General features: G+C 41.1%; 1 protein-coding gene across 5 annotated transcripts in view; it reads left to right on the top strand.

The window, feature by feature from the left end:
- The first annotated feature begins 7,170 nt into the window (after positions 1-7,170).
- KLHL32 (kelch like family member 32) overlaps positions 7,171-20,490 on the top strand; it is a 123,489-nt gene continuing 110,169 nt past the window's right edge. For all 5 annotated transcript variants that reach the window (XR_004253128.1, XM_032185369.1, XM_032185371.1 and 2 more), the window contains exons 1-2: positions 7,171-7,247; positions 15,741-15,854. The gene's annotated coding sequence lies outside the window, so the exon portion shown is untranslated. The remainder of the gene's footprint in view (positions 7,248-15,740; positions 15,855-20,490) is intronic.

A 20,490-nucleotide genomic window follows, 5' to 3' on the forward strand; every position in this document is an offset into this window, starting at 1 on the left:
TAATAAGAGCTAAACGCTGTAAAGTTTGAACATCAATACTTTTTACAGCTTACCATTTTATTAATGACTTACTTGTGTTTGCCGGAGATGATCACACTTACGTTTTCTTTATTGTTCCTGGAGACTGGGAGTTGAATGGCAACAGTATTTGTTCTAGTGCTAGACTCTTATCCAATAGGGCTGACTTTGCAGGTTGCTTCCATTAGGAGAACCAGATGATGGCTTCAACTGCTTTTCTGAAGGAATCTGGCTCCTCTGAGTCCTGTTCCTTTCAAGCAACATACAGACAACCCCATTTTTTCTGAGCACAGCAGGAGACAGGAGACAGTTTCCATGCTCATGGTTTCAGGCCCCCAACAGACATCATCTACACACATGCACAGACACACACACAGTCCCTTGTTGCTTTTATGAAGAGGAGGGCCTGTTGTCATCTACAGCCCCTGCTGTCACAAGCCAAATGTTTCCTGTAATAACTTCCATGAACTGCCTCCCTCCCTGCTGCTTTTTGTCGATTTCTCTCAGCTGCACAGAGCTACCCCCCAGCCAAATCCTGGTTTCAGACCAGATAGTTCAACTTCCACTCCAGTCCTGTCATTCTGCTGGGTGATCTGAGCAATGACTTCTATTGTTTCGGGTGGAAAAAAAAAAAAAAAAAGGTGTTTGACTGTACCTGGAATGGAACTAGATTATCACTCCTACTAACCTTAAATAGGATTTAGACTTCTTCCTAGATCAGAAGCACATCTCCTTGAAGTTCGATGCCTTCTTACCTTTTAGTACCCTTTGTGCTGTTAGGACTTGCTATCTGTCTGAGCAGACAACATGCACAAGGTGCCTGGTTGCCAGAGTGGAATCTGTCATCCTGAAGCTATGTCCAAGCATTTTTTTTTTTTATTTTTTTTTTGCGTGCTTAACAGGAGCAATTTAAGGCTGCAATCTAATAGCGTGTGTTCAATTTTATGGAACCTTACAGGTAGGAACATACTTTTAAACTCTTTTTATGTGGCAACAAATGCAAGCACAGCTATGAGAGACTAAGAACCATCTGTAAGAGAGGCTCCAGACTAGCTGATACAGAACACTTGAAACAAGGCACTATTTCTCCATATTGCAGTATTTGATGCTGTTTGTTGACGTGAAGGTAATTCATTGTGTTCTAATTTTGAGGTTTAATGCCATATCTGTGGGTGTCTTCATCCCAAATGAACTCAACAGGCTTCATCTGAACTCCAGATAGTTGTCAACTGTCACTCTGTGAATTCCATTCAAGCTTTATTTGTATTTTTTTTTCTCTCTGATTTTTTTTTTTTTGGTAGTGATAAAAAGAGGCATGTTGTAGGATAGTGTCCCTGCTAAAAATCCTCCAGTTATGGACTGAGATATATATTGAAAGTTCAGCTCCAAATACATACACACATACCTATTGCCACATATACTGGATGGAGTAACATTTAGCATACCTAAATCAAGATAAGGCAAGTCTTGTGCCATGTGGAGTAAACAGTCCACCTAGTATTTGGTGTATGGAGTGCTGCTTCTTGTCCTTTATCATGATCCCAAATGCAGGTGAGATTACAGCCCAGCACACATGCAGCCTAACCAGCCTAACAAATTGTTGAGGAAGAAAACATGAACCCATCAGAGAACTGCACCCGAATCTCACATCTGTGGGGCAATTATACAGATGGAAGAGAAAGGAACAGAATACCCTGTCAGAGACATGCTAGAGTGGCTCTTGCAGCATTCACATACCTCAGTGGCAAGATAATGAGGAGAATGCAAATAGACAAAACATGGCAAATTTATACAGAAGAATATATGTTACAGTCAACACTTCGTCCCTACTGGTATACATATGAAATGCAAAACAAACTAATTTTCAGATGTGGAACTTGCATTCACTTTCTATTGCCAATTACCTGGTTAAAAATTGCTTTCTATTACAACAGATTCCTGTTAGGAAACTAGCTGGTCCAGAAACTAACTTATCCAGTTCTACTGTTCCTTAACTGACGAGTTAAGCACTGGAAAATCAACCTGCAAGGATTCAATCTCACTGTGTTAGGCGAATCTTTGGTCTGACCTGCTTTTGCTACCAGCATGAGCACAAAACCTCTTCCTTCCACTGATACAACACCAGTTGTGCACATGAGCACAGGTAGGCTTTGGGAGACTAAAGATTTCAACTTCAAGCTGTCAACTAGATTGTCTTCTGCTTCCAGTGTACAACCTGGGAGGAGCTGCAAAGTGCAGGGGTCTCAGACCAGACATTGAGGTGCTTGAATTAGCTGAGACCTCCTATCACTGATATCTGTAGTACATCTACATCCACCATTATTTGGGGAATCTCTTCCTGCCATAGTTTATGTCTCTCTCCCTCTTCCTGACCATTTTCCTCTGGTTTCTACCCCTGCCAACCATACTGTCATCCTTTACCCCTGGCATGGGACTTCTCAGACAGCAGAGCCTCCAGCTGCTCTTGGAGCAGCCCCATGCTAAATGGTGCTGCTCTATTACTACAGTTTAGCTTCTCTAGACTACAGTTTCAGAGCAATGAAATATGCTTGCTTGATGTTAGAAATACACCTCCTACTTCACAGAAATAAAAGCTGTGGATTGTCACATTTAACATGCCAGACTATTTTGATTTCAACAGTTCAGAAGTGGAGAATGATTTTGTTTAAGGCAGCCTCAGCCTGAGCCATGCCAAACTTTTCTTTGGCATTGAGGATGTGTATTTAAAAAAAAAAAAAAAAAAATCTTTTGGAGGAGGGGGGATCTAGAAAAGGGAGATAGATGGAGGAACAGCAACAAAAAATATTAACTTTCAGTGGCCAGCACTTTACCTGTCAACAGTACTAAATGGCTTGTTTAGAGAACTGTTTCATTAGTTTCTTTCTTCTCTTCCTTTTTTCCTTTCTGCAAATGTTAAGTGCTGCATCTAGAGTTGCATTCAGAACAACATGCACATCAGGGGAAGCATCATAAGGATCAAAACAGGACCTTTAGCATCCTACTACCCATCAGGACACCTCCTTCTTTCAGTAAGGAATGTCATTGCATCCAACTAAATCTGTTCCAAAAGAACCAGGTCAATGCACTAACCTAGACATCTCCAGTGTTATAGCTAACACTACTATTTATATATCTGCTATTGGGAAGGGAATAGTTACTCCCTTACCTGTTTTCTTGTGCCTACTGGGCTTCTTGTATGCGGGTGCTGTCATGCAATTGATGTTTGCCAGCTCCACCCAATAAGCAGGAAACCTGAGGCACATAGGGGTTTTCTTCTAGCCCTAGCTGCAAGGTTGGAGAGTAAGATTGCACACACGCACACATACACACATATTTTTCCTTTTTTTTTTTTTTTTTTTGATGTTGGACCCTTGTTCTGTTTGGTTGCTTTATATGATTGTGGTATTGCCATGTTATTTGGAAAATGCTCAGCTGAGCAAACTACTCAGAATTTAGTGTAGTGCTTGATTTTACTCAAAATGGCAGTATTTGGTATACTTTCAAATGTAACTAGGATTTGGCTATGTCTATCTGGCCGATTTTCAGAATGTTGAGGTAATGTACTAGTACAGCAGGTTTACATTCAGCTTTGCAAAGAGGAAATTATGGATTAAGCATGGATGAGATGTAAAGAGCCTCTGAGAACAGACAGTTTTACACTGATTGCACAAGAATAGATTCCTGTAATTTGTGGTTATGCAGGAAACTCACCATAAATCACCATGAGATTCAGAATCTTCCAAATCCAGGCTGGGATCTGAAGAAGTCTTCAGTGTAGATAGGTGAGTGACATATGATCCTGAGACAGTATTGGCTATTTGTCATTTTAAATGTTATCAAAAAACTACAGGGCAAATACTCTTCCTAGCATGGTTGGGTAAAACTTTTTTTTTCTTCTGCTACCAACTAGTGCCACTAGGCACTGTGGTGTTCATGGAGGCTCCAGTGCCAGCACGGAGATGGAATTTTGAGTTTACTTTTCCTTTATGGTGTCAGAAGGAGCAAAATAAAATTCTGAATCTATGTTTGAAAACAGTCTCAGTTTTAAGTTCAACCCAGCTGTACCCTGAGGCTGAAACATGGCCATGTTTTGGCAGCAGGGAAGACTGCCATATGTTGCAGTGATAAAGAAATTACATTGATGCCAATCTTTGGAGTCAGACTTATAAAAAATATCTAAGGGAGTATATTTGTAGCAGTATAAACTTATATATGTACATAGAATAAAAGAGCCTGACAAGTTTATTTTTCTGTCTACAAGACATTTTTTTTTGTCTCTAGCAGTCATGCACTTTGTAGATGGCAGAAGCTGCAATTCACGATTGCTCTTGAGAGAAGATATAAACCATAAATCCATTCCATTTCCCTGTTACATAGAATCATGTTCTGTCTCGCTCCCAGCTTTCAATAGCCATAGTGCAATTCCACTCTTTGAATAAGTTCTTACTTATTGACTGGCTTTTAGTGAGCACATACTGGAAATCAATAAGAAGATTCTTTTTTTAGCAGTCATTCATGTCAGGCCTTTAAATGAGTGTGGACGTGGAGATCCTAAACATGGCTGGCAGCAACGTGACATATTCTATTTTTTTTTAAGGTCAGTATAGGCTGCTGGTTTATAGCTCTCACGGGTGACATGGCTTCTAAAATAGTCAATTAGCTCATTTCAGTGCCAGCAGTTTGTCAGGTGTCTTTGCACACACACAAAAGAAAACCTATTGGTATTATTGATATGCATATAATAAAATCTACTGTGAGATCTGTTCATAGGATGTAGAAATTCCAAACCACATCTACTGCAACTTAATGCAGAACAAAATATCCAATACAAAATACCGAACTCAATCATAAATCTTGTTTGCTTTTATAGACACTGAAGCTGCTGTTTCTCATTGCTGAAGGAGGAACGCTGCTGATCCACAAAGCCCACTAACTAAGAAGTTTTAAATTCACTCCATTTACCAGTATCCTGAGACACATTTGTGAGATTGCTAAATTGCTGAGAATAGACTATATATAGAATAGAATGGGTTCCACCAGGATCTTCTTGTTTTCACCATTTATGTCCTTTAGCCCATGAAGGAAATTATCCAGAGACAATAAATTTGCTTTGAATCACAAGTTTGTGTTCTGTGTATACACAGCCTTGCCATTTCCACTTTTTTTTCTTAAATTCTCACAGTACTTTGAAACTGAGAAAAAACACTGGCTTTTTCTTCCTGTATTATTATTATTTTTTTTTTTTTTCAGTGAGACTGTGGTATCTGAAGAAGATATTAATTTCTTTTTGTGGCCCTCCATCTCATCAGACACAGTAGCATATTTCTTCATGTTATTCTGAGACTGGCAGGTTAGTTTGAGAATAATTTCCACCACTAGTGTCAAGATATTTAATGCTGTTCCTAACCCATGTAAATGTATATGCTCCTCAGTCATCCTCTACAGCTGAGCTTTACTATCAAATGGCAGAGCCTTATTTTGTAATCTTTGAAAAAAGGCATATATGAAACTTCTGCATACACCAATTCTTTAACAGAGGCAAAGACATTGATACAACTAACCCAAATATATTAGCTGCTGATGGACAGGATAGGAAGTGACCTATAAAATATGCGTAAGTTGTCAACGTTTGTGGCTGCTTCAGACTGCTCTCACTAATTGAATCTTGTATTTTGTTGAAAGGCATTAAAAGGCCAGCACCACACTGCTACCTGGATGTTCTTACCTGTGCTTTCTCCGTGTAGCCACTTCAGGGGCAGAGGCAAAGCAGTGCCTGCCTTGAAATAATTTTTCAGCCCCTCAGAGGCCAGTCAGTTGCCCACTGCTCCCGTTTTGCTCACCTCTGCCACCAGCACTCTGCCTCCTGCAACTCTGGCACTCCAGTACCTGCTGAGTTTCTAGGCACATGGGCTCAGAAGTGACTGAGTACAGGGAGACTGTTCATCACGTAACATTGTCACGTCCACACTGTGCAGTGCAGCAAGGTGTGGACATGTTTAAGCTGACACAGAGCAAAATAGCCCTGGTAATGTGACCACAACAGCTTTGCATTGCACATGAGTTAACTGGCCCAGATAAGAAGCAGTGGCCTTGTCTTTATGCCTCTGTTTTGAAACAGCACACGGCACAAAAGGCGTCATACTCAGCATCTGGTGCTGTGCACTCTCTGAATGGACTTTGCAGCTTTCACTGTCTGCTCTGCAGAGGAGGAATTGGTTTTATTTTTCATTATGTTTTTTTGTTTGTTTGTTTGTTTTGTTTTGTTTTTTAGATCCCTTTAGTGGACACCTCAAAGTAGAACAACTCATCTGTCAGGCTTAGCTAAAGGCCCAGACTCTGAGAAATGTTTTGGGCATTGTCAGCTGAAAAAGGCTTGAACTCCTGTGATGCTACATACACATACAATTTAGTAGGAAAGTATATTGGAAATGGAGGCAGAGATTTTGGAGATCTACTTTTTTTTTTTTTTTTTTTGTATTAACCATACAGATGAGAAAACAAGAACTGACTCCTGAAAAAATCCAGTGGCAGGACGTGGACTCTGCTTCATAAATTCTAGTAGAATTTATTCATAGTAGAATTATTTAAATAGTAGTACAGCAATGTCTGCTCTTGTGGAATTGTAAGAGTGGCTCACTAATCATTAATTATTTTGCCTTTTTCTTTTTTTTTTTTTTTTTTAATTTCTGGTGTGTAGAAGGTTCTTCACGATCATGAGATCAGTCAGAGGATAGGGGGAGAAAAGCTCCTACCACCTCAGTTTCAAGAGGCAAGAAAAACTGCTGAGCATTATCGAGCCTCACTGCAAAGCCTGCTACTGTGTCGTCCCCCCCCCCCCCCCGCCCCCCCAGACAGCATCTGGGGGAAAAATACAAAGGAAAAGACCACAGCATGCCGCTTTTACACCTGGGGCTACGCCAGGGGCTCTGCCGGGCCTCCTCCCGCTCCACAGCGGCGGCTGGCGGCCCCGGGAGCGAGGTCAGCGGCCGGGAACCGGCGGCAGGATCCCGGCTGCTCCCGCTCAGGTGCGGCCCACCCGCCCCGGGCTCGGCGGGGGCTCGGCGGCCGCGGGCGCTGGGCGGTGCGGGGCGGCGCGGGGCGGCGCGGGCAGGCTCCTCCCGCTCGGGCAGAGCCGCACAGGCGGCCCGGCGGCTCTGCGGCTCGGCGGCCTCGTCTACCCCTCGCCCCGCCGCCGCCGTCGGAGCGGGCTGAGAGGCACCTGCCGCGAGGTGAGCCGGCGGCCGGCACCCAGCCGGGGTTTTGGAGGTGCCCGGGGAGCCGGGGTGGTGGTGGTGAGGGTAAGGGTAAGGGTGAGGGGGGGGAGTGCGTTTGGTTGTTGCCACGGGGACGGATCAAGCAGCAGCGCCCGCCCCTGGGGCGCCCTCCTCGGCTTCGGTCCTGCGGGGTCGGGGCGAGATGGAAGAGGTGGGGATCCCAGCCGGGCAGGGCAGGATGCCGTGCTGAGCCGGGTAAGGAGCCCTCTCCGGACCTGCAGCCCCTGAGCCGAGCGGTGGAAACGAGCTCTTCGTGCTCCTCTCTGCTGCTTAAATGCGCCACATCGCCCCGCTGGCAGGGGGCTGCGGCTCGGAGCGGCACGGCGAGGGAAGCTGCAGGTGGGGAGCCGAGCGAGTAGGGCGCATACACCTAATAAAAACACCAAAATCGGACCTTACAGCTTGTTATAAATCCTTCTGGTTTTGTAAGGTGTAGGAGAACATCTCTGAAGCGGGTTGGAGTTAGTCTCACTTGCATAAATAAATACTAAGGGCAGCATTCATTTAGTCATTAAAAATTAGCCCCAGAGGCCGCTGCTAGGGGTGGCACCGAGGGTGAAGGATTACTCTGGGACCCGCTTGTGTTGGCAGGGGCAAGGCCTCCGCAGGGTGCTCACCAACTGGTTGGTGGTTTTCATCCAGAAACAAAGTTTATTATTTACCTAAAACTTCCAGAAATCGAGTGATACGCTGAGCAAATCATATGGTAACCGCAGTTGCTTAAAGATCTACCGATATGTAGCTACTCAGTATGATCCCCCTGTTATGTGCCAGTTTGCAAATGAATAGAGAATTTTCTGCTTAACACTGAAAGTATTCCAGGAGAATTCCTTTCATCTTTTGTCTGCGTTTCGGATCGTGAATAATTTGACAGTATCTGCAAAGCACTTTGCAGTTATTATGTATGAGGTACTAAGTGAGGTATGGGTACTGCGAGAAACTGCTCCAGAATAAAGAGCTCTCGCTTTAGTAGGGCACTAAAAATAATGCAGTCATACCAATTAACACCTCTTAAACATAAGATTCTCTTAGGTGCTCACACTGTTGATAAAAATATCATTAAGGTTGTGATTTATAGTGCATATGAGCAACAAAAGTCCCTGTTTCTTGCTGTATAAGTATGCATGGAGAAAATGTGTGTTTGGATATATATTGATTTGGCAGATGTGGGGAAAATATTACTTCTAATATTTAAAAGGGGGGACAGTAGAGGGGAAGAAGTGGCATCTGGGTTTCTTCAGAAATGATCCAGTTAGATTTGAAGGTATGCCTTGCATTCAGTCCTAAGAGCGAGGAAGTGCTTTTAAGGAATGGAATTTCAACGTGGAAACTGAGGTGCTATTTATCTGACACTTCATAAATTAGCATACTAAATGAACCACCCAGAATATCATGCAATATCATTGTATTTACTGCTAGAAAACCATGTGATACTCTAAAAGTAAGGATGTGTATGCAAAAACTAAATTTCTGGAGATTTGCTTTTGAAAGCAAGCTCAGAAGTGTCTGGACTTTGAATTGGCCCTGAACAGAAAATGTAGAGTTTTTCCTCGGACAACAAACTCGAGATTCCTTGGCACCTATGAACTGAGCTGTAATCTTTTTGGGTCTGTCTGCCCTGTAAGAAGGGCATGAGCAGCTGTGTTTGAGATGGCAACTCCTGTTAAAAAGGCTGTATATTGCTACATGTATAAGTGAATTTGGCTTGGGATTTGAATTAATGAAAATAAATGCTTTAATAACGTCAAGGAAGAGGTTTTTGTTTTGTTTTATTACCTTTTGATCGTTCTGTTAGTAATAAGGGGACCAATAAATCTGCAGTTCACAATAAGGAGAAGTATGGTTGAAACACTTGTAGCAGATGGAAACTCAGGCTTGTACAGGCCTGTTCTTCAGTAGGTTCTCGCAAAGCGAAGTGAGCTGGACTTATCTGGAGAAAATGCAACATATTCACTTTAAAATATGACATTTTTTGTTATCTCCATTTTCTTTTTTCATTCAGAACATGTTGCTTCTGTCTGAAAAATCAGGTACAGATTTAATGTAGCTTCTGACAGTGATGATGAGCTTCTACAATGTAGCAAAAAGGAATCTGTATGAAATTCATGACACTGCTTTGGTGTTTTGGGTTGACTTTGCTGACTAGAGTGTGATTGACTTAACGATCAAGAATGGCAATAATTTGTTGCCCCGTGAGTTCAGGGAAGTGATAAATTATAAATTGGGTGAGAAATGAGAGTTGGTTGAAGTGAAAAATGACATTCATTTAAATGCTCAGGCAAGAACAGTTGACAGTTCCAGAAGAAACCAACTGAATGTGAATGTTGTCCACTGTCATTATGCTCACCTACAGTAACCTTGTAGTTGTCTCATTTTAGTTCTTTTTAGTATATATATATAAAATTCTTCATATTTCTTATTGATTTAAGACTTTCATATGGCACTTTCCAGTGTGTTCTATGCTCTGAGGCCTTCAATTATGCCAGAACTGTTTGGAAACAGAAAAGAAAAAAAAAATAATCTTGTGTTTGAATTTTTATACCTCAATCCTTTTGAGATTTTTGGAGGAACAGTGTCAAAGATAGAAAACTACAAAGGTTTTCCTAACAAATCCTAACAAATTATTTGTTTTTCAGAAGCCAGATTTTTAACTTTTTTTTTTTTTTTTCCTTCACAAAAATTACTAACTTTTTGGTATTTCTCCCCAGTTTCTTGAACTGAGAACTATATTTAATAGTGAAAGACTCATAGGATCCTTGACAGAGCAATTTTCAAATCTTCAGTTCTTTGGGTTCTGACTGTTAGCATTTTGGTCACTTGAGATCAAAAGAGGGTTGATGTTACTTCTGCCATTCTATATGCTTACCCTTTGGAAAGACGTGCTTGTAGGTGGGATTCTTTATTTTACAGTCTTTTACTAACTTGATTTCATAGGAAACTTTGAAATTTTATTATCAAATTCTGATCTCTGAAGAAAAGTAGAAAGCAGATACTTCTTACTGTTTTAAGTAATTTAAAAGAAGTTGTGTGTTGGCTCATGTGTGGGATTTGCATCTGACTTGAATTTTGGGCTTTGAATAGTTACTGTCTTTAATTTGAGAAGAAGTATGCATAGGAGAAAATTGCTGAAGGGCATTCCTGCTGAGTCCAGGAAGAAATTCCAGGCAACTCTGGGAAGCAGTTTCAGGACAAGAAAGTGGAGCAATGATGGTGAATTTGAGTAGTTTGAACTGGGAGACCAGGAGAGCTTTGAAACTCCTGGTTGTGAGTGCTCATGTGTGGACCAGCCATGCTGGATTGGCCTGGCCTTGGTGGAAAGAGAAATATCTAAAGCAGGCCAGAAAGAAGCTACAGTGTGTCCTGGGCAGGTGCTAGTCTATGTTCTGGCTCAGGCTTTGTCATTTCCAGCACTTATGAAAGAACTTTGCACAGACTGCTGTACAGCCTGGCCAGGAGTGGAATTGGAAAAACGTTTCGTCAAGATTTTATCAGGCTTGTTATTTTTATAGTTGTTCTTTCAGCTGTGGAGAAACGTGGACATAGCTAATCTTTGACATCCCTTACCGTCCCTTATCCTTTCTGGGAAGACCTTTTGCACCCAAGGGAAAGCTGAGCTGGAATATCTTCTGTGCTCCACACTGTCAGCTAAGTCACATAAAGGGCAGATACTCTGTGGGAACACAGGTAGTACTGATGTGTCTTTATACACATACCTATGTTGCTAACCCTTCAGACTACATCTCTCAGTTGGCTTGAGAAATTAAAGGTGGCATTTAAAAAAAAGTCCCGGTAGTAAATGCCACACAAAATCTGTTTGTTTTCATGCCAATAAGGAGCTATTGACTTTGATATCAGCAGTTAGAGATTTGTCTGTAGTGTGAAAGCAACAGAATATGTAAAGTTATGAGAAAAATAAATCAGAGGCTTTCAGAACATCAATAATACTCGAAAATGTATGATTTTTCTTTAAATTAGATGACTACTCTGAACAATTATGTAAATTGAGAATGTGTTCTGCCAAAATTTCTGTAGCAATATGCTGCAGTAGTGTTGAAGAACTTTAATTGTGGAGGATGAGCTTTATAGGGGGATAAACACTGTAAATATTTTGATTCATCAGTACTTAAAGGTTATGGTTATTCTGAAGAGTGTCTTTTGCAACCATTTGTCTTTATTTTTCCTGACAGGAATTGCATTATATATGTAGTGGTGGGTTTTGACAGAATAGAAGGTGTGATGTTGCAGCCTAATTTACTATTTATTTATTTTTTTTCTGAATTTGTGATTACTTAAGATGTGTCTTAAAAATGTGGATGTGTATGTTTTTCCCCGGTAGTCTGAACCTTACCATCTTCAATTTTTTTAACCCCTTTTTGCCTCCAGAATAGCCTCTCCTCCTACTGTTCAGTAAGAGTCTGCTTCAAAAAATTCTCTGCGTTTTTATTTTGGGCAACAAGGGGCTTTTACTTTGAAGGTGTGATATGTAAGAATGATTGAGGTCCATTTCTGCTGTGTTGATAACATTTGGTTTCTGTTCTGCATGGGTTTAAAACAAACAAACAGAAAACCGGCAAAAAAATGCTGATTGGCTAAGTGAAAGCTACGTTGCTTAGATTAATAATGAATTCTGAAGTGGACATGAGCAAGCTTATGGCCTTATTATGTCTGAAACATTTTCCATCAGGGTTCACCTCAGGTTAAATGAAGTACATGCAAAGGGCTACTGCCATTTGTGAGCTAAACTGGAGCTCTACCTGGCTGATCAAGAGAGAAGAGATAAAAATCTGTGTTTGAAAAGTGTCATCGGGGTTTGTAGGATGCATTCTTTCCAGGATGTGTTCTGTTCCCTAAGACTGATAGTGATCTTGTTTTCAAACAGCTAGGCTTATATGTAGAGCATGGTTTTATATGTTTATATATATACATATACATCCCCACGTAATATAGATTTTAAAATGGTATCTTTAAATAAATAACAACAGTCATAAGGTTCCCACTCCGAAGGGATGCATCCTTTGCATTCATTCTTTTCTGTGTTATACTTGGTTTTGAAAGCCTCCTTTGAGTGAAAGTGACCTTTATTTTAGTTGCATAAAACAGGAAAGATCTGAGGTGAAGTTTCTGGAAAGTACTGTGACTTTGACGTCTGTAAACTGAGGAGATCAAACGAGAGATCTGGACAGCTGATGGCTGACCTGAAGTGTGGAACTTCTTTAGTAGGATAATAACATGTGCTGTGCGTCATATTCCTTAGGAGAACTTCCTTTATACATATGTATTTTTTCCTTCCATTAGCAGAAAAACCAGGCGAACAAGCAGGGAGAGGACAGAACTTCTGTCTGTCAGGGTCTTTGTGCATCAGGACTGCCGAGCACACTAAAAGCTGCGCCGCACTGCCCATCCGCAGTGAGATTGAATCGAACTGCGTTTTGCATCTCTTGCGGTCTGTGGTGAGTTGCATACAGATATACCTGCTGCACTCACTTATGGGAAGGTGCATAGGAAATGGAGGGATGCAATACAACTAGGGAATCTCATGTGTCTTCTTTTTGCATATGTTCTTTCTTCCTCCAAATGGGGTCACATCTAAGAGTAGAAAAAACATAGAAGCTGTGGGAAGGTGAAGAAGAAAAGACTGAGTGTTCTTCACTTGCTTACTTACGAAGGAACAGAAACAGAAGTTCAGCTTTACAGCAAGCAAGTCAAACTCTGAAATGTTTCTGTGGCCAGGACTGGCCTTCTGTCCCATGCAGTTCTCTTGGACCAGTGTGACCAGACCTTCAAGTGTATATTCAGCCAGAAGCATGCTGTTTGGGTGCAAGTGACAGAGGGGACTCTGAAGATGAGAACAAGTCATTCACAAAACTAGGGTGGTACATACTTCTTGTAGCTTATTCATTTTTCCACAGGATTCTGGATCTATTATATTGCTCTAAAATGTCTTACAGGGTAGAAAGCTGCTAGACAGACTGTTTGTATTTATCATCTTTACTGAGGAACTCGTGCTCTTTGGACTTGTATAGATTTTAGTGGTGCTGCTGGATAAGTGAAGAGAAACAAGGCTTTAATCTCTGAGCCCTGTCCATTGTTGTTGGAGGCAGATTAAGACATGAACACCTCCTGCTTCCCACCTCCCTCTGCTTGTGTAGCAGAGCTGGTGGAGCGGGGCTTGTGCCTGTACCTCAGCTTGCTGTGGGCACCGTGATGGCATGTCTGTAGCTGTGTGAGCTGCCAGTGAGTGGGTTTGCACTGCAGTGCTGGTGGGAGGGTGGAAACACAACTGATGCTGTGCTCTGAGGCAAAAATCTGTGGCAGAGCCTGGGGCGTACTGGGGATGGGGAGTGGAAGTGTCTTCGATGGCATAATTTGCTTCAGGGAATTATGTTATGTTTCTGTGTTTTCCCCTGTCACTGATTGGTCTGTGTTGTGGGAATATTTAAAATGGTTGCTAGAAACCCAGAGGAAGGAATTTTCATAGGCTGCATATTTATCTTCTGGTTCCTTTATTCTTTGGCCCCAGTAGTGGGAGAGATTACTATGTAACTACCAAGCAGCTCACAGCAAACCCAGCCAAGTCCTGAATGCTTTTATTTAAAAAATAAAAGCACACAAAAGCAGTGGTGTAGCCATGGTGACCTAAGGGTAGGTGGAGGTGAAGGGTGTTGTTTGTTTGAGCCCGTTGAATGTAGTCTGCGGGAAGAAAAAAGAAGGGCAGGGGTACCAAGCAGAAGCATTTCTTTTGCTTTGAACTGATGAGGTCAGAAGTCTGAACACTTGTCTGTTTTGTTTCTAATGATATTTCTGATCCCAATTAATGATCAAAGGTTTTTAAAAAAGATGATCATTTGGAGATTTTCTTCCTTAAAACAGAAGCTTTTCTCCAAAAAAAAGCTTTTCTCTCAGCTCTGGTGAGGCCACACCTCGAGTACTGTGTTCAGTTTTGGGCCCCTCGCTACAAGAGGGACATCGAGGTGCTTGAGCGGGTGCAGAGAAGGGCGACGAAGCTGGTGAGGGGCCTGGAGAACAAGTCCTACGAGGAGCGGCTGAGGGAGCTGGGCTTGTTCAGCCTGGAGAAGAGGAGGCTCAGGGGCGACCTTATCGCTCTTTTTAGGTACCTCAAGGGAGGCTGTAGCGAGGTGGGGGTTGGCCTGTTCTCCCACGTGCCTGGTGACAGGACGAGGGGGAATGGGTTTAAGTTGAGCCAGGGGAGTTTTAGGCTAGATGTTAGGAAGAACTTCTTCACTGAAAGGGTTGTGAGGCATTGGAACAGGCTGCCCAGGGAAGTGGTGGAGTCACCATCCTTGGAAGTCTTCAAAAGACGTTTAGATGTAGAGCTTAGGGATATGGTTTAGTGGAGGGCTGTTAGCGTTAGGTTGGAGGTTGGACTCGATGACCTTGAGGTCTCTTCCAACCTAGAAAATTCTGTGATTCTGTGATTCTGTGAAATTAGGAAAAGGTGTGTATCAAGCTGAGGGGGGTGGGAAAAGGTTGAAGAAAATCTTGAGCTCAGAGCATTTTATCTGACAGAGAAAACCAAACAAAAAGCTCTGCTCTCTGTTCTCAGTTAAGATTTCTTTCCATTGATACACGTTTTAAAACTATGTCAGAAGAAAGGGAGTTTCTTATGGATCTATGGATCCATTAAATCTTTTAAATCTAATGGAAATCTATGATCCCTTACACTCCTTGTCTGGATGGATGGACAACAGCTGAATAGAAGCTGCGGATCAGTCTCTCCTTACTCTTTCTGTCATGGTTCAGTACAAAATGTTCTACAGCAATATCAGCTTCAGGTACCTGTGATCCCCCTGCACCCCTGCTGTGCTGGCATCAATGTGGAGGTGTGCTCTGGACCAGCTCACCAGCACTCCTCGTAGAGCTGATCACAACACCAGTCAGTTTTAAGGAGAAAAAAAAAAGTAAAATGAAAATCAAAAGGTAACCCCAGAAATGTCTCTACGTGTTCTAGACCAGGCAAGAAAAGGAAACACAGAAGCCAGTCTTGCTACTGAACTTGTACCTCTTCTATCTTGACAGAATAGCAACAGACTGCTTTGCCTCGGATTGAATATGTGCAGACTAGACAGACATGGATTGAAGGTGCCTGATCTTCTTTTGTATAGTAAGGGATAAAAGTTGTTAAATTAGTGTTTTTATTTACCAGATTCTTTCACTGAATTGGAATAAGCAAATGTTTTTACAGCAGTTTACCATAAACAAACAGAAGGGTGTTTGGAAATCCTGACCAGCTTTTGTGTAGGAGAGAGCAATCATAACAAACTGGTTCTGTGAGAGACTGAAAACAAATAAAAGATGAGCTGTTACCCATGGTTTACAAAAGCAGAAGCAATTGTGCCTAAGAAGTAGCAAGTGACTTTAAACATTGAAAACCCTTGTTTGCCAACCTGGGACAAATTTCAGTAACACTTCATGTTCTCCTGTTTTTAGACGATCTTTGGAAACCAAATGCAATGACTTTAACCAACTCCGGACTCAGAGAAGGGTGGAAAATCTCCAACTACTGCATTTAGCACTGCAAGAAGTCTTCTGAATCTCCCTAAGGTATTTCCAAGAATACTAACACTTTTTCTATGTGTTTCTGAGGGCGTTACTAGCTAGTTACAGTGTTGCAGTTAACTAAAGCAAAGAATCTGTCCCCCTAACAAAAACAACCAACCAAACCAAAATAAAGGGTTAGGCTCAGACTGGAAATGGAGCTGATGAAGTGGTAATAGTAAGACTTATGCCTGAAATTGCACTTTTTTCTTGGTTATAACCTCCATGGAGCAGAGACCTGTCTTAAGAAGTCTTGGGATCTTCACAGAGAATTTCTTATCTGTGTGGTTCCACTGTAATCTAGTAGGCTGGAAAATTGAAGCAACACATCAAATGCTTTTGTGACTGCAATGGTAGGAAAAACAAATACAGTCTGCTTTATTGGGAAGGGTGAAACCTTCTGTATATAAATATCTTTAGGACATGCAAATTGACTGTGCTGTGTAGATACTCACTTAGCTCTGAGCAATATAGCAAGAGCTGTAGGGACCAGTATTGTTAGTACAGTGTTTTGTGCAGGTGACGTGTTGAGAAACCATTCGGATGTTTCTGCAAGCCTCTGCATTAGGCTGTGTTGAATGCAGGTGAGCTGATAATGCTTTAGAACTTCCAGAATGGTAAATTCCAACCACATTTACATGATGGTAAATCTGGTAAATACTCAGGTCCCAGCAATATTTGTGCATCAGATTTTGAGTTATCTGAGAGAAGGTTGGCATTGCCACTAGTGCTTACTGAGAGAGCTTCATAAATATGTTAAGATCAAATAACTTTTAGGTTTAGCTAGTCTGTATTTTGTACTCTTCCTCTGTTGGAAATAGACAGGAAGAAACATCACTCATCTTTTTCAGACTCAGTGTAAGTACAGAGGTAAAGCTAGCATTTTTTTTTTTTTTTATCAATATGCAACTCATGTTATATTTGAAAGGATGGTCACAGTGGTGATGCAACAACTTCTGTCTGCTCACTGACTGGCAACACTGCCAAATCTAACAGTTAAAGGACTGTAAGGCAGAGAGATATCTTCCAAACCTATTTTTGTGTTTATATTTACTGAAGAGCAAGTGTAACCTGATAAGGTAGTGTTGCCATGTGAATGAATGAACCTTGCCAAACCTAGAAGTCAACCCTTTGGTTACGGTGACTTGTGTCATCTGGATGCAGTCCTTCATTCAGTTCTTTTTGGCTGCATTCGGTATGTTGCTGTCCAAAGATGGAGCGAGAGCAGGGAACAAAAATCAAAAAAAAAAAACAAAAAAACCAGTAAGGTTGTGCTTAGAGTACTGGAACATGTACAATACAACTACTCAGTTCATTGGCAAGGTAAGGATCAGTCTGTCTCTCCTGCAAATCCTCTGATTCAAATCCAGGTTTTCACGTGCCATTTAGTAGAGGGAAAAATCAAGCACCATTTAATTATCCTCTTAGCCCCTGGATCTATCTCCAGAATCCTTGGACTGTCACTGGAGAGAGTGGGTGGGTGCTTCAAGCCAACTTTGTGCCAGTCGGTACCTTTTGGGCCAGCGTGTGTGTTTCTGTTCCCAGTTCAATATGAATAGCTTCCGTTTGTTGCATAATTCAGTGGCTTTTCATATCTGCATTGCCAGCCTTAAGCATTCAAACAATGGAAGTCACTTCCCAGACATTAGTAATTAAATAAATTCAGACGCTTTTCATAATAGTTCATAAGTCTGTTGTTAGATTGTTTTCAAGCTTTTCTCAGCAGCCTTGAGACCTGAAACTTCATTCTTTGTTTGAAATGAAAGCTTCCTTTCAGGTACAGTTTGGTTCCAGGAGCTGTACTTGGTGACAGGGAAGGAAATCATAATGACTGCTTTATTTTGACTGTTCCTTACCTTAAAACGTGTTTATTTTCTGATCGCCTCTTACCTTTGACTGCAATAAAATGTTTGTCTAGTGATAGAGACTGAGCTGGCATTTTTTTCTTCCTACATCAGTCTGCCTCTGATGGTGAGGTACTGGCACAGGTTGCCCAGAGAGGTTGTGGATGCCCCATCCCTGGAGGTATTCAAGGTCAGGTTGGATGAGGCCCTGGGCAACCTGATGTAGTGGGTGGCATCCCTGCCCATGGCAGGGGTGTTGGAACTAGATGATGTTTGAGGTCCCTTTCAACCCAAGCTGTTCTATGGTGTCAAATTGTGCTTTAGTAGGTCTGTTGTTTTTTAGTGAAGATGCTGTTGCATGTAGACGTTCCTCTAGAGAGGTGCTAGCACTAATATATTTAATTTTTATTACTTGCTGTGGATGAAATTTAAAGGCAACATAGCTTCCATATGGATTAGGGACTGGGAATCTGAACTAATGAAAGACTTACTGAAATTTAAAAATATATATATTGCGGTTCTGTGGAGTGGTCAGAAGTATACAGTGAAATACAGCAGTTAAGACTCTTCTCAATTATGTAAAAAAGCTTATGAAGTTTCTAGCACACTAAAAAAGCTATTTTAAATAGTGTTGTTTTGTTGGGTATATGCAATTTAATTTGGTCATTATTCCTTTTTGAAATCAGTTGTCCCTTTTATGTTAGCAGAATTTGCTTTTGCTTTAATAGTTCATAGCAGCAGGAATCAAATGCTTTACACTCAAACAAGAATAATTATTAAGAAGATAAACTCTGATCATGCTGGTACCAGCAATATTTAATGCGTTTTAAATAATTAAAAATGCTAATGTGATATCCTTGTAGATAAAGTGCGTAGTTAAGGCAATTAACAACATAAGATCTAGTCAAATCAGGCTTTCAGTGTTACTTCTTTTCTGCTACAAAAAAGCCCTAACACTTCTATGAAAAGTGATTGTAATCAGTTGTACAATCACCTGTGGTGGAGGGGACCTCAAAAGATCATCAGGCCCAACCTGAAAATGTGAAAAATGAGACAGGATGAGATGATTCAGCAGTTCTGTCTTGAAATTACACAATGATGGGGACTCCACCATGTCCTTGGGGAATTTGTGTCAGGGATTCTTCCCGTAAGAAGTTTCCTCTTTATATCAGGATGAAACGTCTCCTAGTGCAGTAGTACTCATTGTCCCTTGTCTTCATCATGTGGCTGCTGGTGAAGAGAGAGCCTCTGTCCTCTTCATAGCTGCCTTTTAAGTACTGGGGCACTGTGATGAGGTCCCCCCTGAGCCTTCTATCCAGGGTGGAAAGGCGTAACTCCTTAAGTTTTTCCTTATAGGACAGGTCCTACAGCCCTTGGATCACCTTCATGGCCCTCCTTTGGACCCTCTCCAGTCTGTCTGCATCTTTTTTGAATTGAGATGTCCACCATGCCCTCCAAGCATACAAATACAAAAATGCAACTATATTTGACATTGGCTTTATGTTAAACACCTTTGGTTGGATGCCAGGTGAAGTACATCTTCTCCAGGGACTGTACCTATCCCAACTTTGCCTAGTTGTGGCTTGCTTGATGCCTGACTACCTTTGGGTTCTCGAAACCCAAAGACCTGTTTCTTCTATTTTCTATAATTTTAAATTATCCTACTGGGGAGGATATTATTAGCTTGCCTCCCACTGCAAAAAAAGCTCCACTCCTTTTGTTGCAAGAAAACCTTTTACATATGAGTGGCTAATTATTTCCAGATTTGATTTCTTCTTTCTTCACTAGTGAGAATGCTTAATGCTTAAGTACCAGTTGAGATCTGCTTGCCTAATAGCAAGGCATTTTCATAATTCACCTAGCTGCATCTGTAGAAGAGATCTAATATTAATATTTCACTATTTTTTTCAAATGTAAAACAGCATTTTTACTAGAAAGATACGAAATGTTACATAAAAAGATTCACAAAAATGTAGGCTGTTTAACTATGAATTCAGCCTAATTCTGTTTCAAGACTTTGACCAAATTATTGTTGAATTTGAAAATAGTAAGTTTTGACCTGAAGTAAATAGTAGGATATCAGTCTTTTGTCAAGGTTAGTGGATATTCTCAATTTCTAGGATTAATTCAGAATATTCAGTATTTGCTGTGGCTTTCTCAGCCATTATACTTAGCAGAATTCTCTCTCTAGAAGGTTTCTTAGCATGACTTACTTTGGAAATATTCTAAATCATGCCCTGTACTTTTGACTCTTGGCAGCATTGTATTTAAAACCCCAAATCTTTGATTGTTGGGCACTTATGCACAAAGCTTTTTTATTGTTTTGGAGTTCCTTTAAGTGATGAACTTCTGTCAGAGTATTTTCTTGAATAAATACTGTTTTTTTTTTTTTTTTCACATTTTGTCAGTAGTCGTTTAGGGCTCAGTTACTTGCCTAAACATGGATGTGTAGTGCTATCTGATATTGTGCTATCATGCCAAGCATCTAGCTGCTGATCCGGAAGAGACTGAATATCCTGTATGTATGACTTACATGATATCTCTCAACTCCTCAGGGATATGTCTTAGTAGGGGGTCTGGTATGACAGTAAATGAAATGACAGTATCATGAACTGAAGTCTTAATTGAGCTCAATTGAGGGGAAAAAAGCAACAACCAAAAAACCCTTAATGCTTGAATATAGTGCTTACAAAGTATTATTTTTGTTTATTAAGTGAAATAATAATGAAACTTCATATAAATCACAGTTGCACTAGAATAACTACTGGGTTTTCCAGTGCTTGAAACAAAACAAATAT

This window comes from Aythya fuligula, chromosome 3 (assembly GCF_009819795.1).
Source record: "Aythya fuligula isolate bAytFul2 chromosome 3, bAytFul2.pri, whole genome shotgun sequence".
Classification (NCBI taxonomy): Eukaryota; Metazoa; Chordata; class Aves; order Anseriformes; family Anatidae; genus Aythya; species Aythya fuligula.